Consider the following 21,433-nt stretch of genomic DNA (forward strand, 5'->3'; position numbering starts at 1 on the left):
GATGAGACAAAAGAGTCTTCCGTGCTCACTGTGGGCATTGTGTCAGTGTTTGCCCTGGGAAGCTCCTGGATGTGCTGTTGACCCTTCTCTCTGGAGGACTTTAGCCTGGCCCCTGCCCACCCCACTGGAGCCATTACTCAGAGCTCTGTGCTACAAAGGCCCAGAGAAAGGACCCTGGGGAGGAGGCTACATGGAGGCTACATTCATTCATTCATTCACTGATTCATTCAATAGGTATACTTTGTATCTCTACTGTGTCTATCTGTTGAGCCACTAATATGTGTACATCTCTGGGAATATTAACTTGGTTGAGATATGGGTTGAATATGCTGTGCAACAGTGGGGAATTTAAAACACAGTCCTTGACCTCCAGTAGTTTTTGTTTTGTTTTGTTTTGAGGCAGAGTCTCGCTCAGTTGCCCAGGCTGGAGTGCAGTGGTACAGTCTCGGCTCACTGCAACCTCCACCTCCCAGGTTCAAGCGATTCTCCTGCCTCAGCCTCCAGAGTAGCTGGGATTACGGTTGCCCGCCACCAAGCCCAGCTAATTTTTGTATTTTTATAGAGATGGCGTTTCACCATGTTGGCCAGGCTGGTCTTGAACTCCTGACCTCAGGTGATCCGCCCACGTCAGCCTCCCAAAGTGTTGGGATTACAGGCGTGAGCCACTGCGCCTGGCCTCCAGTAGTTTTTTATTGGGTTGGGAGAGCCATCCACTCCCAGGAAAGCTAAGGACTAATATGAATTTTCTGTAAAGCAGAAGCACGCGGGAGAAATTTCCAGGCACCTGTGATGGAGGAGGATGAAGCAAGGGAGGAGCAGCCTTTATTGTGTGCTCAGGTGTGGGAGACCCTTAGCACCAGTACAGCTTGGGAAGAAGAATGTGGAGCTCTGAGAAGTGAAGAACATGCCCCAAATATATTGCCTGTGCTGAAGACAAAGAGGGCTTGACGACACGAGGATTTGCCCCCCTTTTCTGTTAGGACCCACCTGGCTGCCTCCAAACACTCTCTGACTTGCCTCCTAGTTGCTCACCTCACGTTTCCTCCTCCTCCGCTTTTCTAGAAAATATGCTGTCTTAAGAACCAAGTCTGAAGTGAAGGCTGTACTTGAACTTCGGGCTGGCTGGACCACTCAGACCGCTTGAGGTGCTCTATCTCCCTAACACCTGCACTCTAAGAACCACATAAAGGACTCGCTGGTTTGCGGCTGGGTGGGGTTGGGTGGGGCTGGGTGAGGGCGTGTAAGTCAGCTTGGATAAAGAAAATCATCCAGGAGGGATGTGTTTTGGGACACTGACTACTGACCTCCTTTCTGACCCTCTTTGTTCCAGGCAACTGTGCAGATCCTGGCACTTTGGCTGTTTCCAGGAGTCTGTGCTTTTTTCCCCGAGGGGCTGGCCAGGAAGGGCTGCCTGGGAGACAGTGGCTGCTCACTGTTTCCATTTTTCTCTCCCATGATCTCAAAGCCACCCATTAAGGGAACCATCAGCTACTTGGGCAATTTTCTTCTGTGTAGAGAGCGAATGACATTTGCACTATTTGCTCATCTAATGCACCCGACATGTCCTCCTTTCTGGTTAATTTGGGTCCCAACTAGGGAGTCCTGTACTGACATCATTCAGGCAGCTGGGGGGCTCTGGCCACTGCATATCTGGCTGCACAGGTCCCCCACTCTCTTGGATAACTGCCCAGCCCAGTTATCCATTGAGGGGATGCTTCAAATGGCTGGGAAAGTGCACAGAAAAAGGTGTGAGCCGTGGTGAAGCTTGTCTTTATTAACCAGTGAGCAAAAACATTTTAATTAAATTGCAAAGATACACATCTTTAGTTCCCTCTTGAAATCTAGCAGAAAGTATGCCAGGGAAGAAAATTTACACAGGGAGAATATTCAAATCAGAAGTATTTTCCAGTTTAAAATATCAGCAGGGGCAGGCAAGGGCTGGGGAGAAGAACAGGAGTGGTTATCTTGGAGTCCCCTGTGAAGTCCCTCACGAAGAAAAGACTTATACGAGAATTCTCGGCTGGGCGCAGTGGCTCATGCCTGTAATCTCAGCACTTTGGGAGGCCAGGGCGGGCGGATCACGAGGTCAGGAGATCGAGACCATCCTGGCTAACATGGTGAAACCCCATCTCTACTAAACAAAATAACAAAAAATTAGCTAGGCGTGATGGCGGGCGCCTGTAGTCCCAGCTACGTGGGAGGCTGAGGCAGGAGAATGGCATGAACCCAGGAGGCAGAGCTTGCAGTGAGCCAAGATCAGGCCACTGCACTCCAGCCTGGGTGATAGAGTGAGACTCCGTCTCAAAGAAAGAAAGAAAAAAAAAAAAGAATTCTCACCTCCCATTGTTATGTCTATTTGAAACTTAGAATAATTGCCTCAGTTGGCTGATTTTCCTCTGAGGGAGAAATTATAAAATTTAAGATGGGGAAGGGAGGTGTGGAGAAGGATGCTGGAGATATTCTGGCTACTGCAGTAACTGGATGGCTATCTGCTTTTCTGCAGGCCCCTAAGGTAAAAGCCATGCTCCAAGTCCCCTTCTGACTTCTAGTCACTTCCGTGCTGCCAGCAGAGGGCATGGGATTCTTCCTGAGGAGCCTGAGTCTCAGCTTTGCCAGGTCCTTGCTGTGTGACCTCGGGTAAGTTACATAACCTCTCTGAGCCTCAGTTTTCTCAGCCATAAAACAGAGACAATAGTCAGCCCTACATTTCAGGATTGTTGTGAGAAGTAAATAAGACTATGCAAAAGGCCTTTCTTCCCCTTCCTCCTCTTCCATCTGAGGGCCCTGCTCTTCCTTTCTCAAGCTGTCCCTCCTCCCATCATCTTTCTGAGTCTGCGTGCACTCAGAAAGCTGGCTCCTCTTCCTCATCTACTGGTACCCTTTGGAACACCTGGGGCTACCCTTGCTCGCATTGTTATCTCATTACATTCTCATCTCTTACACTGGAAAACTGACCACCTGTATAATCCACATCTGAGCCCAGAGCCAGCACACGGGAGGCCTCTTAATATTGAATGAAATCGCTTTGCAAACCGCAAAGAGCTTCCAACAGCCCCTTAGCTGTCATCATCCAGGGAAGCATTTGTCATAGCAAAACAACCTACCTCACCAAAAAGTGAAGCGTGCCTGGGTCCAGCCTGTAGAGAGAGGCTTGGGGGAAGGAGTGGATGCAGAGCCCATTTTGTGCCACTGGGGAGAGGAGTCCCGAAAGGCCACTGACTGGGAAGCCCAGGCCTCTGCAAGCCCATGCTGTTCACTCCTTGGTTGGATGTAAGTCAAGATCCTCTGAGCCTTCCTCCATCATCTTTCTGCTGTCCAACACCGCAGTGTCACTAAGCCCCTCCCCTAGCTGGATAAAGGAGCTCTGCTGGGCTCTTCCTGCCTGCCGCGGGATCTTTGTGTCTTGCGTCTCTGAGATCTTGGTCCCATCACCGACTTGCTCTGTGATTTTGCAAAGGTCACTTAGTTTCTCTGAGCCTTGATTTTCTTATTTATAAAATGGAGTGCCTCAGGAATCAAAGGAAATAGAGCGAATGTCTCCCCTCTTCCCTCAGCTACAGCTCAGGCGCTCTCCACCCTGGCAGCCCAGAAGAATTACCTGGGAGCTTTAAGAACATCTGAATGCCGCCCTGCGGGTCTCCCAGTCGCCTTTCTGACTCAGCAGATCTTCAATGAGACTAGGGCATTGGCTACTTTTTTTAAAGCTCCCCGGGTGATTCATGGGTTGAGTAGGGGCTGAGAACCATTGTGGGCTGCTTGGCCAACAACAGGGCCCCTCTGTCCTGGCCGTTGTCACTCTGTCTGGCTTCACTGCACCTCCCACCCCGCAACCCTGCCTCTTAGAGGCTGCTGATCATCTTACAGTTTCCCAGAGGGCTCTCTCCCTCTCTCCCCCACTCTCCCTCCCTCCCCCTCTCCCTTTTTCTCTCTCCCTCTCTACTCCCTCCTCCTCTGTCTCTTTCTCTTCCTCCTTCTCTTTTCCCCCTCTTCCTTTCCCTCCCTCTCTCCCTTTCTCTCTTCCTCTCTATCCTCTCCCCCTTCCTCTCTTTCTCCCTCCCTTTCTCTTCTTCTCACCCTCTCTCTTTTTTCCTTTCTCCCTCCTTCTCTCTTACCCTTCCTCCTCCTCTCTCTCCCTCTCCCCTTTCTCCCTCTCTCTCTCCCTTTCTCTCTCTTCCTCTCTACCCCTTTTCTTTCTCTCTCTCTCCCTTTCTCTGTCCCCATCCCCCCTCTTTTTCCTTTCTTCTCCCTCTTTCCCTTCCTCTCTCTCTCTTTCTCTCTCTCTCTCTGTCTCTCTCTCGGGTTTCCCTGCCTTTCTATATCACCTTGTTCTCCCTACCCAGACTGCTGTCCTCTAGGCTTAGCTGAGCCCTTCTCATCCTGGGAGCCTCGCCTGGGCCCTGTGTCTGGGGTTGGCCCCCTCCATGCTCCTCCACCCCACCTGCTGCCACCTTGAGGCTTCTTTCTGTGTCTCCTAATAGTCAATGTCTCACTGCCCTGGAGGCCCCTCTCTGGCTCAGAACCTGGTATATGGTGGGGGTTCTGAGTTTGCCAGTCCTGCCTTCCTTCCCTGCCTCTCCTTCGGCCCCCTTGGTCTCTTTCAGCAATGTTCTCAAGCTTTAGCAAGCATCAGAGTCACCTGGAAGGCCTGTCAAAACACACATTGCTGTGCCCCACCCCCAGGGTTTCCTATTCAGTGCAGGGGAGGAGTAGATGATTTGCAATTCTAACAATTTCCCAGATGATAATGACCCACTCTGAGAGCCACTGCTTTAGAAAAGTGTGTTTCAACCCAGGCACTATGGACATGCTGGGCTGGATAATTCCTTGTTGTGTGCCCTGTCCTGTGCACTGTGGGATGTTGGGCAGCATCCCTGGCCTCTACCCACCAGATGCCAGTAGTAACCCTCCTCCACATGCCACAACCAGAAACATCTCCAAACCTGGCCAGGTATCTCCTATGGGGGCAAAATCACCCCAACATTGAGAACAGCTGCTCTAGAACTCTTTGTCCTGGGGGTGGAGTGGACTCTGTGGGGACTTGGCAAGGCCAAGTTCTAAATTACTGTCCTCAAGCCAAATCAGGCCAGCCACCTGTTTTTATAAATAAGGGCTCACTGGAACACACAGCCCCACCCATTCATTGTCATCTTCTTTCTGCTGCTTTCTTGCTACAAGGGTGGAACTGAGTAGTTGCGACAGAGGCCATCTGGTCTGCAAAGTCTGAGACATTCACTATCTGGCTGTTTTCAGAAAAAGTCTGCCGACCCCTTTTCAGACCCTGAAGGGGTCTGGTAGAATGTGATGTGGTAGAAGGACCAGGGCAGGTGGGCCCACCCACTCTCTTCCATCCAAAGGAAGGGTAGTCCTCCAGGCTAAAGCTAAATAAAGGGGGTCTTCTATCCCCAGGAGTTTCCTCTGTGTGCTGGGAAGGGGGTTGGGGGTGGCATTGGGCCCGGCAGCCTGGGGCCAGGCTGGGATTTTCCACCACTGCCTGGTTCACGGCCATGTGGTCACCTCCCTTTGACCAGACCTGGGCTCTGCTTATCTACAGGGTAAACAAGAGCTCTGCACACAGCCCCAGGGAGAAGGAACCAAGGGGGTAGATTCTGAGGCAGAGTGGAAGTGTACATAGCATTTGGGTCTGATATGTCAAGGGGAGGACTGGGGAAGAGGGACGTTGGGCTGGTTCATTCATTCATTCGACATTTATGGAGCATCTGCTGAATCCAAGGCACCATGTAAAAGGCACAGTGAACAAGATACTATTCTTGTCCTCTTGGATTTTCAGAGTTTGGGGAAAACAAGCAAGGAAGGGATGATTGCCCTTGGGGAAGCACAGGGGTGACACAGAGGAGGCTCTAACCCAGCCCTGCTGGTGTGGTTTGAGAGGGCTTTGAAGACAAGACATTCAATACCTATTTTTGAGTCACAAGTCTACTCTGTTCCCCTCCCTTTAATGGGACAGCTCTTAAGCCCCCCAGATTCCTTCCTAAGTGCTCCGGCTATGTATCAGCTCAAGTCTGTGCCCTGATTGTCATACCTCCTTGAGCTAAGCCTCTGCCCCCATCAAGGAGGCCTCAGCTGGCCCCACCCCGCTTCTCTTGTCCAGAGCGCGAGGAATGCATGGCAGGCTGTTTGCAGCAACTGAGTAGTCTAGCAAGGGTGCCTCTTCTGGGACATTGCTCATGCCTGTCCCCTCTGCCTGGTCACTGTCCTCCTCCTATCTCCTGGTCCATCTCAATCCAAATCCCACCTTGACTTTTTCACATCCACGCAAATGCTCCCTCATCTGTGAAGGGGGATCATAGATTGCGGTTGACTGTGGATCACAGTTGTGCGTGTGCATGGTTTCAGAACCATGCAGTATTCATCTCTGTACTCTTTATAGCCAAATTTAGCACCACAGTGCCTCCCTGGAAGTTCACAGTAAGTATTTTCTGAGTGAGCCAATGAATAAATGGCATCCTAAGGACTTAAGGGAGATGGCAATGTTGTCTGGTTCTAATTCTTTACACCTGTCCAGCACTAAATAGTTGCAGGGCACTTCGAAACTTGAGCTCATTAATCACCACCCAGAGGCACAAGGTCAACAGAGTGGGCGTTGCTTACCAATCAGGGTTTTTCACTAGTCCGGGCAATAAGCAAATGGCTTTTTTTTGTTTTTGTTTTTGTTTGTTTTGTTTTTTTTTTTGGTGGTAAGAAAATGGCTTTGGCTAAATTAATCAAAAAGGACAGGTATGGGAAGAGCACAGAGAAGCTCACAGATTTGTGACCCTGACCAATGAAAGAAATTTATTTTACATTGCAACTGATTTTACAGTACACTTATTTGTATAACAGAAGTAACATTTAGAAGAATCAGTACTGACCTGAGGCCAAGTGTGGTGGCTTATGCCTGTAATCTAAGCACTTTGGGAGGCTGAGGCGGGAGGATTGCTTGAGCCCAGGAGTTCAAGACCAGCCTGGGCAATATGGTGAAACCCCATCTCTACAAAAACTACAAAAATTAGCTGGGTGTGATGGTGTGTACCTGTAATACCAGCTACTGGGGAGGCTGAGGTGGGAGGATCGCTTGAGCTTGGGAGGTCGAGGCTACACTTAGCTGTGATGGTGACATTGCACAGCCTGGGTGTTGGAGTGAGACCGCCTCAAAACAAACAAATAAAAACTGACCTGAGTTTAAGTTTATATGCTGTATCACTTTTAAAACCTGATGGCCAAGGACCCAGTACACTGATTTCATGTTACCCATAGAGGGTCACAATCTGTGTGTAAAATATTGGTTTAAAGGATAAAGCCAAACTCCTTTGGAATGGTATCAAAGGTTCCTTGGTAACCCAGCCCCTACCCGCCTCCCAGACCTTACCCACCTCCCAGACCTTACCCATTCTTGCCGTTTCAGTTTCTTATAAGTTTCTGTTTCTTTGAATTCCTTTATGTACCCTATGCTGGGTCTCATGCTGGTGCCTTTGCTCACCCCATTCCATCTGCCCAAATTGTCCTCTTCCCCTTCACCACCACCCCCTGCCCCCTACTTTCTTCTTCAAGACTCAGCTTATCTCCTTGGAATAGGTTAGAGTCTCCTCTGTACTCTCAGAGGACCCTGAGTCGGGAACCACCTGTCTCAGCGTCATTTATATTCCCAGACCCTGCCATAGGCCTATTGAGGTGGGGCGGTGAATCTGGACATCTACTGAACTAACCCAGGTGATCTCTCTCTTTTTTTTTTTTTTTTTTTTTGAGACAGAGTCTTGCTCTGTCACCCAGGCTGGAGTGCAATGGCACAGTCTTGGCTCACTGCAGCCTCCGCCTCCCAGGCTCAAGCAATTCTCCTGCCTCAGCCTCCTGAGTTGCTGGGATTACAAGTGCGTGCCACCACACCTGGCTAAGTTTTGTATTTTTAGTAGAGACCGGATTTCACCATGTTGGTCAGGCTGGTCTCAAACTCCTGACCTCGTGATCTGCCTGCCTTGGCCTCACAAAGTGCTGGGATTACAGGTGTGAGCCACCTCTCCTGGTAGCCCAGGTGATCTTATCCACGTGCACGTTAACATTGGAGACTTACTGGTCTAGAGTGTCAGTTCCTTCACGCTACTGGCTATACTGTTTATCCACGCATATGCTGTTGTAATGGCTCTCCAGCAGCTCACCCCTGTCCTATTTTAGAGGAATTCCCTGCGATATCATCTTTTTTTGTTTTACTTTTTAATTTTAAAATTATTACTTATTTATTTATTTATTTATTTTTTTTTTGACATAGTCTTGCTCTGTCGCCCGGGCTGGAGTGCAATGGCGAGATCTCAGCTCACGGCAACCTCTGCCTCCTGGGTTCAAGCAATTCTCCTGCCTCAGCCTCCTGAGTAGCTGGGATTACAGGCGCCCACCACCACGCCTGGCTAGTTTTTTTATTTTTAGTAGAGATGGGATTTCACCATGTTGGCCAGGTTGTTCTCAAACTCCTGACCTCAGATGATCCACCTGCCTCAGCCTCCCAAAGTGCTGGGATTACAGGTATGAGCCACCACACCAGGCCTATTTATTTTTTTTTTAGAGACAGAGTCTTGCTGTGTCACCCAGCCTGGAATGCAGTGGCACAGTCATAGCTCACTGCAGCCTTGCACTCTTGAACCCAAGCGATCCTCCTGCCTCAGCCTCCTGAGTAGCTGGGACCACAGGTGTGTGCGACCATGCGTATCTAACCCTGCCATAGCATCTTGATGGGAGACAAAACCCATTTCTCCATAGCATCTGAAAAATTCTGCTTGCCCAGTTCCCTGGCACAGGGGACATGGACATGTGGCCTTGTCTCAGTCAAGCAGTCTCACTAACCCAAGACTTTGAATCAGGAGCTGGTGACCCAAAGCAGCAGAGAAGGTGGAGAATGCTTTGGTGGTGGCATCTGCAAGGGTCCAGTTCCCAGAAGCAACTGCGGTGCAGTGAGCTGGGGACCCCGGCACTCACACGGTGGGGGAGGATGGCTGGCTCTTTGGCATGAGCTTGGCTTAGTCTCCCTATCAGCTTCCCATTCTCAGAATCTGGCTCTCCAGTGTTCGTGGCCATTTGGGGACCCAATTGATAGCCTTTCAGTTAACTACCTTTCTCCTTACATGTACCAGAGTAGACTTTCTTTGACACTTACAAGTATGAAAACCCCACAGATACACAAGCACCTACACATGGTAAATCTTTGCTGATACAGGAGTAAGTCACCCCAAGGCTCAGGGCTGCCATTCCAGCTTTCATCTCAATCTCATTTAAGTGCACCCTTGGCCCCACCCCAAGCACCTGGCAACCCAACCCTTAACCTTGGCCGTTGGCTTTGTCATTCCAGCCAATGAGGCCTAATGGCAGAGTCACAGCTTGTGTATCTTCTTTAGGGAGACATACTTAATCCCGTCTGTCCTCAGGATGGCTGTGGGTAAGGGTGTGACAGGTAGGCAGGCTTGTGGAGGGGGTAGAGACCTGTTCCCACTGGAGCAGAGAAAATGGATAAATGGATTTAAGCTTTCAGTATTCCCATGTAAAACTCAGAAATGCAGCAATTAGAATGTTCTGTGGCTTTGGCTGGCTAACTAAGTGCATCCAACTGTCCTCTGGGGATAGGGATTCTTGTGGAGAAAACACATTTTCTTCTCACTGATGATCATCTCCCATGTCTAACGGTCCCCAGCCAACCAGCTGAGATCAGTGAATAAGACTTGAAGGTGCATCAGAAAGAGAAAACCAACCAGTGCTGGGGACACCTCTAAGGCCCCTGCACACTCACTGGCTGCCTTGCTGTTTGAGGGGTGGTGAAATGATAACAGTGGCGGAACAATAACTCCATGTCAGGTCTGGCAGAAAGTGAAAAGCACCCTCAAATGGAGCCATTGCAGAGAGTCCAGTCAAGGAACTCTTTTCCAGGGTGTGGACAGGATGAAGAGAAGGCAGTTAAGAGCTTTGAGGAAGCACCAGGACTGACAATAACTAGGAGCCAATCCCTACCACTTCTAGGCTCCAGGGGTGAGGAGATGGAGCTGGAACTGGAATCTGGAGAGGACTGTTGGAGGAGAGGGCTGCCTGGCTGGGGCTGGGGCCTTGAGTGGAGAGGTACACCACTGGGACCCAGCAGGGAGGGAACGGGGAGTAAATACCCCAACCTCTTTCTCCTCCCTCCTGCCTTCAGTTTCCTGTCAGTGCTTCTTAATGGTTCCAGCCAGCTGCAAGTCCAAGGGAATGGGCGCCATTGATGTGGTCCATAAAGGCTAACCTACTGGAGCATGGAGCAGAGAGGAGTGGAGAGTGGATCAGGAGGGGCAAATAGAGAAAATCCACATAACAGCATAGAGAAGGCTTCCTATGAGCTGTTACGAGCACAGTGTGTGTGGAAACTCATGTGATTCAGGGAAGAAGCCTAGGGACTAGTATTATTCCCATTTTAAGGATTGGGAAAACTGAGGCACAGAGAAGTTAAATAAGTTACCCAAAGTAAGTGTGAGCGTAGCTGCCATTCAGACCCAGGCAATCTGGATCCAGAAAGTGTTCTTAACCACTATGTTCAGCTGCCCAATAAGGTAGTCACGAGCTACATACAGCTTCTTAAATATATATCATTAACATGAAAAACAGCAAAAAATTCATCAAGTTCCATGAGCTGCATTCAAGTGCTCACTGGCTGCATGTGGTTAGTGGCTGCCCTGTGGGATAGCACAGATATAGAACATGTCCCCCTCCCAGAGAGTTCTGTTGGACAGTTCTGCACCAGGCCTGGACACCTGACCTGGATCCTTTCAACCCTTGAATTCTCCGCAAAACGCACTCATCCATACTCCTATCAGTAGTTGTGGTATTCCTGGCATGGAAAGGACGGGGTCAGTCTGATTTGAAGATTCTTAGGACATTTCATTGACCTCCTGATGGCTGCCAGATAATGTAGCCTCATATAAAACTGAGATCGTTTTTTGTTTTTGTTTTTGTTTGAGATGGAGTCTCGCTCTGTCGTCCAGGCTGGAGTGCAGTGACACGATCTCTGCTCACTGCAACCTCTGCCTCCCAGGTTCAAGCGATTCTCCTGCCTCAGCCTCCTGAGTAGCTGGGATTACAGGCACCTGCCACCACACCAGCTTTTTTTTTTTTGTATTTTTATAGAGATGGGGTTTCGCCATGTTGGCCAGGCTGGTCTTGAACTCCTGGCCTCAAATGATCCGCTCACCTTGGCTTCCCAAAGTGCTAGGATTACAGGTTTGAGCTACCGCACTGAGATCGTTTTATATGGGCCATGCCTTTTCTCACATTCTAAAATTCCTTTCTTATTCTGTCCTTTCCTATCATAATATCAAGGACATCCCATAATAAGCAAAAGCATTTCTATCAAAGGTGACAGAAACAGTGACTGGCACATTTGGCCATCTTGTCCCCACCCCATTTTGGAGATACTTGTCTTCAGGGCTTAGGGGACGCTGGCATCCTGTGATGTACAGCATCCTTCCATCAGCTCCCATGAGAAATTCTCTGTTGGGTTTAAGCAATCCCCAAATATATCATATTGACATGAATATATCATCTCCTCAATGTCCAGCATTAGCAGACAAAATGAGTGCTGAAGATGATATAACTCCTACCTCTTTTGTAGGCTAGAGGTAAAGTCTGGCTCTGTCTGACTGTGGGGACGTAGCGAAAAGGAATGTGGGTTAATATCAGATGACCTCCCCTGCAGATACAGAGATGCAGGGTCTGTACTTTCTGGGAGAGGAAGCAAAAAGTTATCTCTGAAGCACTGATAAGTCAACCTCCCAGCAAAAATGAATGCTAGCTTTTATATATACATTCTCTCTCACGCACGATCCGTGTATACCTTTCCACACATATTACTATGCTGTGTATAATCCCTGTTAAGTGTCTCTGTGAACATTTTTGCATTTCATTTTATTGCAAATAATCATCACAAATAACCTTCACTGTTGCTTTTTGTGCAAAAAACTGTGCACTTATTATATTATCTCAGTTCTCACAACAGTAACGATAAGATAGAAACCATCGCTATTCCTATTTCACAGAGGGAGAGAATACACTGCTTAGGGTCACACAGCCAATTTAGTGGCAGAACTAGGATGATAGTTAGATCTGTTTGACTCCAAACTCATGCTCTTCCCACAATTACACTATGCTATAGCAGAGTTTTGCAAGCCCTTTTTGGCTGTGGAATGCACTCAGGGAGCTTTTCCAGAAGCCTAATAGGTGAAATAGACAAAAGTTGAGCTGGATTGGTTGAAATGCGAGTGCAAAGCTGCCAGTCTCGTGTGCTCTTGTCCCCTGGCCACCCTCCCACGACACATAACCACTGAAACACCTCAGGGATCCACTTGGACTCAGAAAAGGCCAGTTTGCAAAACACTGTCTACATAGCCCTTTAACAGACTGCATAGGATTTACCTTTTTATTTGAGATAGAGTTTTGCTCTTGTTGCCCATGCTGAAGTGCAATGGCGTGATCTCGGCTCACCGCAACCTCTGCCTCCTGGGTTCAAGGGATTCTCCTGCCTCAGCCTCCCGAGTAGCTGGGATTACAGGCATGTGCCACCACGCCTGGCTAATTTTGTATTTTTAATAGAGACGGGGTTTTTCCATGTTGGTCAGGCTGGTCTTGAACTCCCGATCTCAGGTGATCCGCCCACCTCAGCCTCCCAAAATGCTGGGATTACAGGCATGAGCAACCGCGTCTGGCCAGGATTTACCTTTATGGATGTAGCATCATTAATGCACCAGGTGGCATCCTGCTGTGATAAGGAGTCTTGATGATACATTTGGAACACTTTCATGATATTTTTCTGATAAATTTATAGAAGTGAAATGTTTTTGTTAAAATATGTGCCCATTTTAACTCCAAACTCTCCTTTGCAAAGGTGAAACTGCATAAATTCACATCTGCAGTGCCAGATTCTGCACATTTTTCCTGCATCGAGATATTACTATTTAAAATCATTTTTTTTCCAATTGTCTATGCAGGGGTACATTGCAATTGTTTCAATTTGCATTTTTTTGATTATTAAAAAATCAGACAAAATGTCTACTTGCTTTTCTTCTTTTACACATAACCAGTTCATACTCTTTGCATTTTATTTTTCCCCTATTAGAGCAGTGGTTTTTATGATCTGTTTGTAAAAGTTATTTATAATGTAGGATTATTAATCCTTTATATGAATGTAGACTGTCAGATATTCATATATGTTATGTGTCATATAGAATATGTCATATTGAATTTTATCTTTTATTTATGGTGTTTTTGATTTACAGATGTTCTAATTTTTAAGACCATGGGGCCAGATAAACACTCACCTATATCTTTTACATTTTTGATTATTTTTAAACCTTAAATATTTATTTATTTATTTAGTTAGTTAGTTTAAAAATGAATATATTACAAATAGAGATGGGGTCTCACATTGTTGCCCTGGCTGATCTCGAACCCCTGGGGCTGAAACAATCCTCCTGCCTTGGCGTCCCAAAGTGCTGGGATCACAGGTGTGAGCCACCACACCCAGCCAAAGCCTTAAATTATTTGATTCGTCTGAAATTCAATTTGTTATGTCATATAAGGAAGTGAACTAATTTTATTTCATTTTCCTTTTTTTTTTTTTTTTTTTTGGAGACAGAGTCTCGCTGTGTTGCCCAGGCTGGAGTTCAGTGGTGTGATCTCTGCTCACTGCAATCTCCACCTCCCAGGTTCAAGCGATTCTCCTGCCTCAGCCTCCCGAGTAGCTGGGATTACAGGCACGTACCACCACGCCCAGCTAATTTTTGTATTTTTAGTAGAGAAGGGGTTTCACCATGTTGGCCAGGCTGGTCTTGAACCCCCAACCACTGGTGATCCACCCGCCTTGGCCTCCCAAAGTGTTAGGATTACAGGCGTGAGCCACCTCTCCTGGCTTTTATATATATATGTATGTATGTATTTCATTTTCTTATCTGATTGCAATGGCTTGTACTTATATTGTTAAAATTTAGCACAGTGGCTCTCAACCACCATTGCCCCTAAGTAGGTGTTGGGCAATGTGTAGAGACATTTTTGGTTGTCATAACTAGCAGTGAGGAGGGAGGGGTGTGTGTTACTGGCATCCAGTAGCTACAGGCCAGGGGTGCTGCTACATATCCTATAATGCATAGTCACTCACAACAAAGAATTATCTGGCCTAGAACATCAGTAGAGCTGAGATCAAGAAAACTTGCGTTAACTATTAGTGGAATCAGCAAGTCCCTTTTGCTTTTTGTGTTTTTCTCGTTGCAAACCAGATCTTCATTTGTTAAAGACAGCTTGCCCTAATATATCAGATCCTCCTGGAAATTTATTGTCTACCACAGACAGAGTGATGCAGACAGTGCTATGCGGAATATGCAGACTCTTGGGTCAATGCTGAATAAGAAATAAAGCAAAGCAATGCAGACATAAATTACACGTTAATAGTATATGCTGTTCTTCCTTTCTTAAGGCACCTGTGCTCCCTTGACAAAGAGGAATAAAACCTCTTCAGACTACTCTCCTATCGATTCTCTCCTGGAACATATGACCACCATCAATTATAGGCAAGAACATGAACACGGGAGTCCCAAAGACTTGGGTTCAAATGTCAGCCCCTTCACTCGCTGGCTGTAGGTGTGAGGCCCTGGGTAAGGTCCTTACCTCCCCAAGTGTCTGAGCCTATTCCTGTATAATGTTCACTTGCCTTGAATATCATGAAATGTACATTAGACTTTGTAAGTCAACACCTAGCTGAGTATCTGGAGCATAGTAAGTGCTTATCACACGTTCCATGGAGTCCCAGACACGAGCAACTAATGCTCCTGCCGTCCGCTCAGTTCTGAGAAAGGGATGAAGTGCAACCTGGATTCTTGTGGATCATTGCAATGGCAAAGCTTCTGGGAATCCAGGAACCAAGAGAGGAGTCCAGCAGCAAACACCTGGCCGGGGCTTTATGTCAATTACTTTTTAAACATTTACCACAAACCTATGAGATAAGTAATTTTATTATCCTCATTTTACAGATGAGGGAGCTGAGGCACAGCAGTTACTACTTGCCCAATGTCACTGAGCTAGTAAATGGCAGAGTTTGGATTCTAGAGTCCTGCGCTTTACCACCTAGTCATGCTGCCTCCCCACCCTTCTTGCCTGTGCTCCTCAGCTGAGGCGCCCTCCCCAGGCCACTCCCACCTCCAAGTTTATTCCCATAGCCCCTGTCAGTGAGGACACCAAGTCCTGCACTTTGAGCTTGAGGCCTCTGCTATGGACAGCACTGGGTGATGCTGGGGAGAAGCGGCTGAGGTTTCATCTGTGGTTTATGCTCAGAGCAGCTGCTGCGTGGGCCACCAATTGGCAGAAGTAGCTTTCTAATCAAGCACACTTTCAAAGGGTCTCATACTTCCCAGTATCTGGGAACTGTCCCCAAGGAGCTCAGATGGCAGCCTGGCTGGCTTCATGATCTTAGGAAATGTAGTTAACCTCTCCATGCCTTAGCTGGCCGTTGGGAGGAGATTCAATTACATGGGAAGGAATGAACCTGCACCCTGCAGGGCCTGCCTCTTAATCACCGGCTGGAATAAGCAAGCACCTAAGAAACAGGAAGGCTACCCTGGCCAGGACCTCATTAACCTAATCCTGTTGGTCTCCTCAGCTCCTGTGGGGCTACTGCAGAGGAGAAACTTCTGGAACAGAGAGCTCCTTGTCCAGGGACGCTGCATCTGGGTGAGCTGCTCCTTGGATATGGTGCAAGTGTGGCCAGGGTGTGGTGTGAAAGGAGCAGAAGTTTTCAGGACTGAATCTGGACGGACCACTGTGACAGCTGTATACCCAGGTGGTACCAGTTTCCCTCTCTGCAGACGTCCCCCCAACAGCACCATTCTCAGTGCCATACCTGGCCTCATCAGGGCTCTGATGCAAGACACTGTATATGCAGAATATATTATTTCATCCTCACGACACTTCTGTATCTTCCACATTTTATAGGCTAAGGAAATAGGCTCAGGGTAGTCAAGTAGCTTTCCCAAAGGCACACAGCAGCAGAAGGGGATTTGAACCCAATTTGGGCTATCTCCAAACCCCACACTTTCGGAATAACTGTGGAGGTATCAGGATGCATCTATTATATGTCAGGGGACTGCTAGAGACTCAAAGCCCTCCCCTCCTGTCCATAGGAAAGGAGAGACCCCTTAGTACTGATTGCTTTGGTGGGGCTCTGGCACCCTGCACTGATCACCTATAGGAAAACATGGAGTATCAGAATACTGGTCTCTCAGGAACCTGGCTTTGTGGGGTGGTTTGAGGCAGTAGTTGCCCCTTCATATGTGCACCCAGGCCCCTGCCAGACAGGTAATCACATCGCCTCCTCCTTGTGGCAGATTATATTTCCCAGAAAGTGCCTGCAACAGTACTTCCAGTCCCATATGTGCTTCTAGAGCCGGTCACTCTAGTTTAAAGGTGGAGTCTATTTCCCTTCCCCTTAAGACTGCCTCAATGGTTAGACTATGGCAAGAAAGATATCATGTGACTTCCAAGACAAATCCTAAAAGGCAACACAGCTTCCACCTGGCTCTTTCTATTTTGAGCCACTTACCTATGGAACACCAGCTGCCATGTTGGAAGGAAGCCCAGGTGACATGGAGAAGCATCTGTGAGTGCTCTGGCAGGCACGCCAGCTTGAATCTCAGCCATCAGCCAGCATCAACCACCAGATGCGTGAGAGAGAGAGCCTTCACATGACTTCAGGCCTCAGCCTGCAAGCTGTCCCAGCTTATGCTGAGTGAGCACAGACAACCTATCCCTGCTGAGCCCTGTCCAATCTGCAGATTTCTGAGCAAAATAAATGATGTTATTGTTTTAAGCCACTGAGTTTTGGCATAGTTTGTTATGCAGCCATAGTAACTGGAATATCCTGAACTCATTGTTTCCAGTACAGCCCATTATGCTCACACACAGGGCTGCCCACCCAGGTTGTTGCTCAGCATAGGCTCTGGGCTCACTTGGTCCAGAGCTAAGGGCTGTGTTAGCCTGAAGAGGTGCCTTTTTGTAAGTGGTCTTGCCCGGAGAGCACCATTTCCTTTTTCCTACAGGGGTACTGCATAGGCTAGCTGCCTCCCTGCTCACAGATATTAAGATTCTAGAACATGTGTGTTGTTGTTGTTGCTTTGTTTTTGTTTTTAGAGCCGGGATTTTGCTTCGTTGCCCAGGCTGGAGTATGGTGGTGCTATCATAACCCACTGTAACCTCACACTGCTGGTCTCAAGTGATCCTCCTGCCCCAGTCTCTCGAATAGCTAGGACTACAGGGATGTACCTCCACACTTGGCTAATTTATTTTTTATTTTTTGTAGAGATGGGGTCTTGCTGTGTTACCCAGGCTGGTCTTGAACTCCTGGTCTCAGGTGCTTCTCCCACCTCGGCCTCCCAAAGTGTTGGGATTACAGGTGTGAGTCACTGCACCCACCCAGAGTGTTTTTCTTAGTGTTGAGTAAAACCTCCACTCTTTAATTTCCATTCACTTGTCCTAATTCTATTGTCTGGGGGTCATGTGGAATTAATCTGGTTTCTTTCTGGTGTCTTGATGGTCGAAGATGTCACTCATGATCTCCCTGAACTTTCACCTTGTCTTGGCTAAGACCTCGCTGTTCTTCTGGCCTTTCCTCTTAGAAAGAAAGCTTCTTAGGCTTATCACCATCCTGGCTTTCCTTCCTCCTTCAGTACCTTCAGTACCTTCCTTTGATCTCTGGCAAAGGCTGGCTCCCAAGTGGGCCCTGTCCCTAGAGAGAATCTGGCCTGCATTTGACACCAGTACTCAGCAGGCTGGCGTTTTCCTAGTTGTCTTGAAAGGTCAGTTTAATCAGGCATTGGAACAGGAGAGGAACAGCCTCTGCTCCTGGGGCCTGTGGCTGGAGACTCCTTGCTGCCCAAAAGACATAGTCCCACTCCTTGTGCCTGGGAGGCCAGGCCAACCAGTCACCACTGCTGCTCTCGGCCACCCCTGCCCGCTGCTCGCTGTCCGAGGGTGCAGAGCTGGGCCTATATTTTCCCATGAGGCCATAACTCTGCATCAGCGGCAGCAACCATGAGCTCTATCTGGTTTCAAGACAATTTCATCACCTCTAATGGAGACTCCACACCCCTTAAGCAATTACTCTCCATTCCTCCCATCCCCCAATTCTTGCAACCATGAATCTGTGTTCTGTTTCTATGGATTTGCCTATTCCGGACATTTCATACACTATGTGGCCTTTTGTGTCTGACTTCTTTCACTACGAGGTTCATCTACCTCAAAGCATCTGTTTCTACCCCAGGCCTAGTTAGTCATGCTGGTCCTGGCCAGCGGTTGGTCCCTTCCTCTATGTTCTAGCCAGGGTGAACTTAAAAATTGTTACTGGGTCTGGATGTTGGGGATCAGCAAATGTGGGTCACTGCCAGGAGAACCAGGCCCCGAATCCATCTTTCCATTCTGGGTGAGGAAGATGGATGGGGAGGGATTTTCTGAGCTTGGATTCTTTCTTCAACCCTTGGCCACTCAGAGCTGGGGTATGGGTGAGGCCCTCTAAGAGAGTGGTGTGGGGTGAAGCCCTCCCTGGCCTCCTGACTCAGCCTCCAAGCAGGTGGACCCCAACCTTGGGCACTCCAGCTGGGACAGCAAAGACCTCTCGGCTCCTCTGCTCCCCACACTCTTCCTTGCTTTCCAACGGCCAAGAGGAACTGGCCCATCAGAAAAGGGGTCAGGGGCCCAGGGTCCACATCCAGCTCTGGAGGTGGCTGGGACCCTCCTGGGCAGTGCTGAGGGCTACACAGGAAGGAGATGTCTGGAGCCTGCTCAGCCTTTCTGTAGTCTCTGGGTGAACAGAGAGGATGCGGAGAGAGGGAGAGTGGGAAGCAGCAGAGAAAAGCTGGCACCACTGTCTTCCCTTTGCCTTCCTCTCAGACATGGACCTCTGCAGAGGTTTTTTCCACCCTTTGTTTTTCTCTCCTCATTTCTCCCTTTGTCTCTGCTTGTCTCCCCCAGGTGGCCCCATCTCACTCAAAGTAAAAGCCAAAGGGCTTGCGAAGCTGAAAAAGCTCCACTGGTCTGCTTCTTCTCCATCTTCTGTCTGACTTCATCTTCTTACTCTTTCTTGAACACTGCAGGCCAGCTGCCACCTCAGGATCTTTGCATCTCCTGTCCCCATTCTTTGCCCAGATGTTGGCATACCGCCTCCTAACCACCTTTACTCAGACAACACCTCCTCTGCTGCTCGGCCTTAAATTCCAACTCTTCATCTTGCTTTTTCTTGCTTTTTTTCTTAGCATTAATCACTAGCTGGAGTGTGTGTATGTGTGTGTGTGTGTGTGTGTGTACTGTTATTTATCTTGTTTTCTGTCTTTCCATTCAACCAGAATGGAACTCCCATAATTGTGTCTTTGGTCTGCTACTATGCACCCAGTGTCTGGCACATAGTGAGTGCTTGATGAGTATTTATTGAATGGATGCATGGATGTCTGACATTCATGCCCAGGGGACCTGCAGCCTTGATGCTGGTGCCATCCTAGCCTCGAGTGTGGAGGTAAGCCTGAATTTGGACATACGGCTACCTTCCTTAGCCCCAGCATCACTGGCTTCAATGCAGGTATGGCCAGAGCCTGCTCCAGCTTGGCCAGGGGTCTGGCCAGACAGGTCTGGGGAGGAAGGCAGGTGTCTGACTGTAGACTTGAATTTAACCCAGTCTTTGCCAAAGAAAATGTTGTGTGACTTGCACAAGTGAAACTTGAAGTTCTGTAAATCCAGTTGCTCCAGTTTTCTGTGTGGACAACTCAGGGGGAGCATTTTCCTGAGTGACATGTGCTGGTTGACCTGAGATCATTCTGGGTGTTTCATTCCTCTGATCAGAGAGAGCAGGCAATAGACTTAGGTTTGGGAGATTTTCCTGAATTCTGATATCTGACAAGTGTGATGAATAGTGTTCAACAAACACGAAGGAGATCCTTAATCCTGGAGTGGGAGAGTAGGAACCTGAGGCACTCCCGTTTAGGTTTGGGTGTGGATTATAGGAGGGAGAGTCCTAGTCCAGGAAAGCAGGCTGTGTCCCTCGTATATTATGAAGTTGTCGGCTGTGTGTGTCTATGGCTGTGTGTGTTTCTGTGTGTGTCTCTGTGTATCTGTGTGTTTGTGTGTCCGTGTGTGTCTTTGTGTGCTTATCTTCGTGTCTCTGTGAGTTGAATAAATGGGGATCTGAGGGGCAGTTCTGGGTTCTTTGTCCATGGCAATCGAGATGATCTCTGGTGTGCATGGTGTTTTAGTGGCAATTTAGCTCTCTCAGATGTAAGCATAATTGCTTTCTGTCCTTCTGTTTTATTTCTCTAACAGTGGTTTTCAACCCTGGCTGCACATTAGTCCCATCTGGAGAGCTTTATAAAATACTCGTGTGTGGGTATCACAGCACACCAGTTAAATCAGAGTCTCCAGATGTGGGACCAGGGCACTGGTATGTTTCTGAAGCTTGACAGGTAACTCTAATTGCAACCAATGTAAGGTGTGTTCTGAAACCCTTTAGTGAGGATTAGGGGGAACCACACTAAACTTGAGACCTGGAGGTTTTGGTACTGGCTCCATCATTAAGTTGCCTTTGACCTTGAACAGGCCACTTTGTCTTTCTGGTCCCTTAATTTTTTTTTCTTTGGTAAGATGCAGATAATTGCATTATCCACATGGATGTGCTTCCTGGCCATGGTTGTAAGGTCAAATGTGTGAGAGGGCTTTGTGCATTCTGAAAGGATACAAGAACGCAAGAAAATATTATTAGCATTATTTGTGTTAGCCCCTTGTAGAGACCCAAAAAATGGGGCCAGAGGTGGGCGTACAATTACAGCAAGATCGTAGTGAAAGAAAAGCCGAGGGGCACATCCTGCTACTCTTGATTTAGTTTTCCCAAGACCAGGCAAAGCCAAGAACGCCTATGCTTGTAATTCCAGAAGCTGACACTAGGGGGTGCCCGATTCATGGCATGAATGGCAAAGATCTCATTTGACGACAATTTCCTGTTCCCTTTGGTTAAAATAGTTTGGCAGGGCTCAGTGGCTCGCTCTTGTTTGTCCCCAGCTGTATGCAAGGAGGATCCTTGAGTCCTGGAGTTTGAAGCTGCAGTGAGCTATGATCATGCCACTGCATTCCAGCTTGGGCAGCAGAGTGAGACATAGTATTTAAAAAAATAAAAGTAAAATAATTTACTAAAATAACCATTTAGATATTAAGGTGAGAGTGTAAATGCCTTTCTCACACTATCTCTGTGCAGTCAGATGGTGGTTTTCATTCTGCCCAAGTTCCCTTCCTATGTTCCACCTCTCTTGATTCTTCTGGCCTTTGTAGTAAAAATCCTTCTTGGGCCTGAAGTTGGGCTTGCCCACTCAGATTTCAGAGAAACATCAAACAGCTTTGGTTGCTGGCAGTGAACCAGGGA

General features: G+C 48.0%; 1 long non-coding RNA gene across 1 annotated transcript; it reads left to right on the forward strand.

Annotated features, from left to right (window-relative positions):
- The first annotated feature begins 703 nt into the window (after positions 1 to 703).
- Positions 704 to 16,849, forward strand: LOC134757587 (uncharacterized). Its single transcript, XR_010131712.1, has 4 exons — positions 704 to 1,145; positions 2,504 to 2,637; positions 14,465 to 14,642; positions 15,644 to 16,849. It is a non-coding gene; the product is annotated as an uncharacterized lncRNA (long non-coding RNA).
- The last annotated feature ends 4,584 nt before the right edge of the window (positions 16,850 to 21,433 follow it).

This window comes from Gorilla gorilla, chromosome 19 (genome assembly GCF_029281585.2).
Source record: "Gorilla gorilla gorilla isolate KB3781 chromosome 19, NHGRI_mGorGor1-v2.1_pri, whole genome shotgun sequence".
Taxonomy (NCBI): Eukaryota; Metazoa; Chordata; class Mammalia; order Primates; family Hominidae; genus Gorilla; species Gorilla gorilla.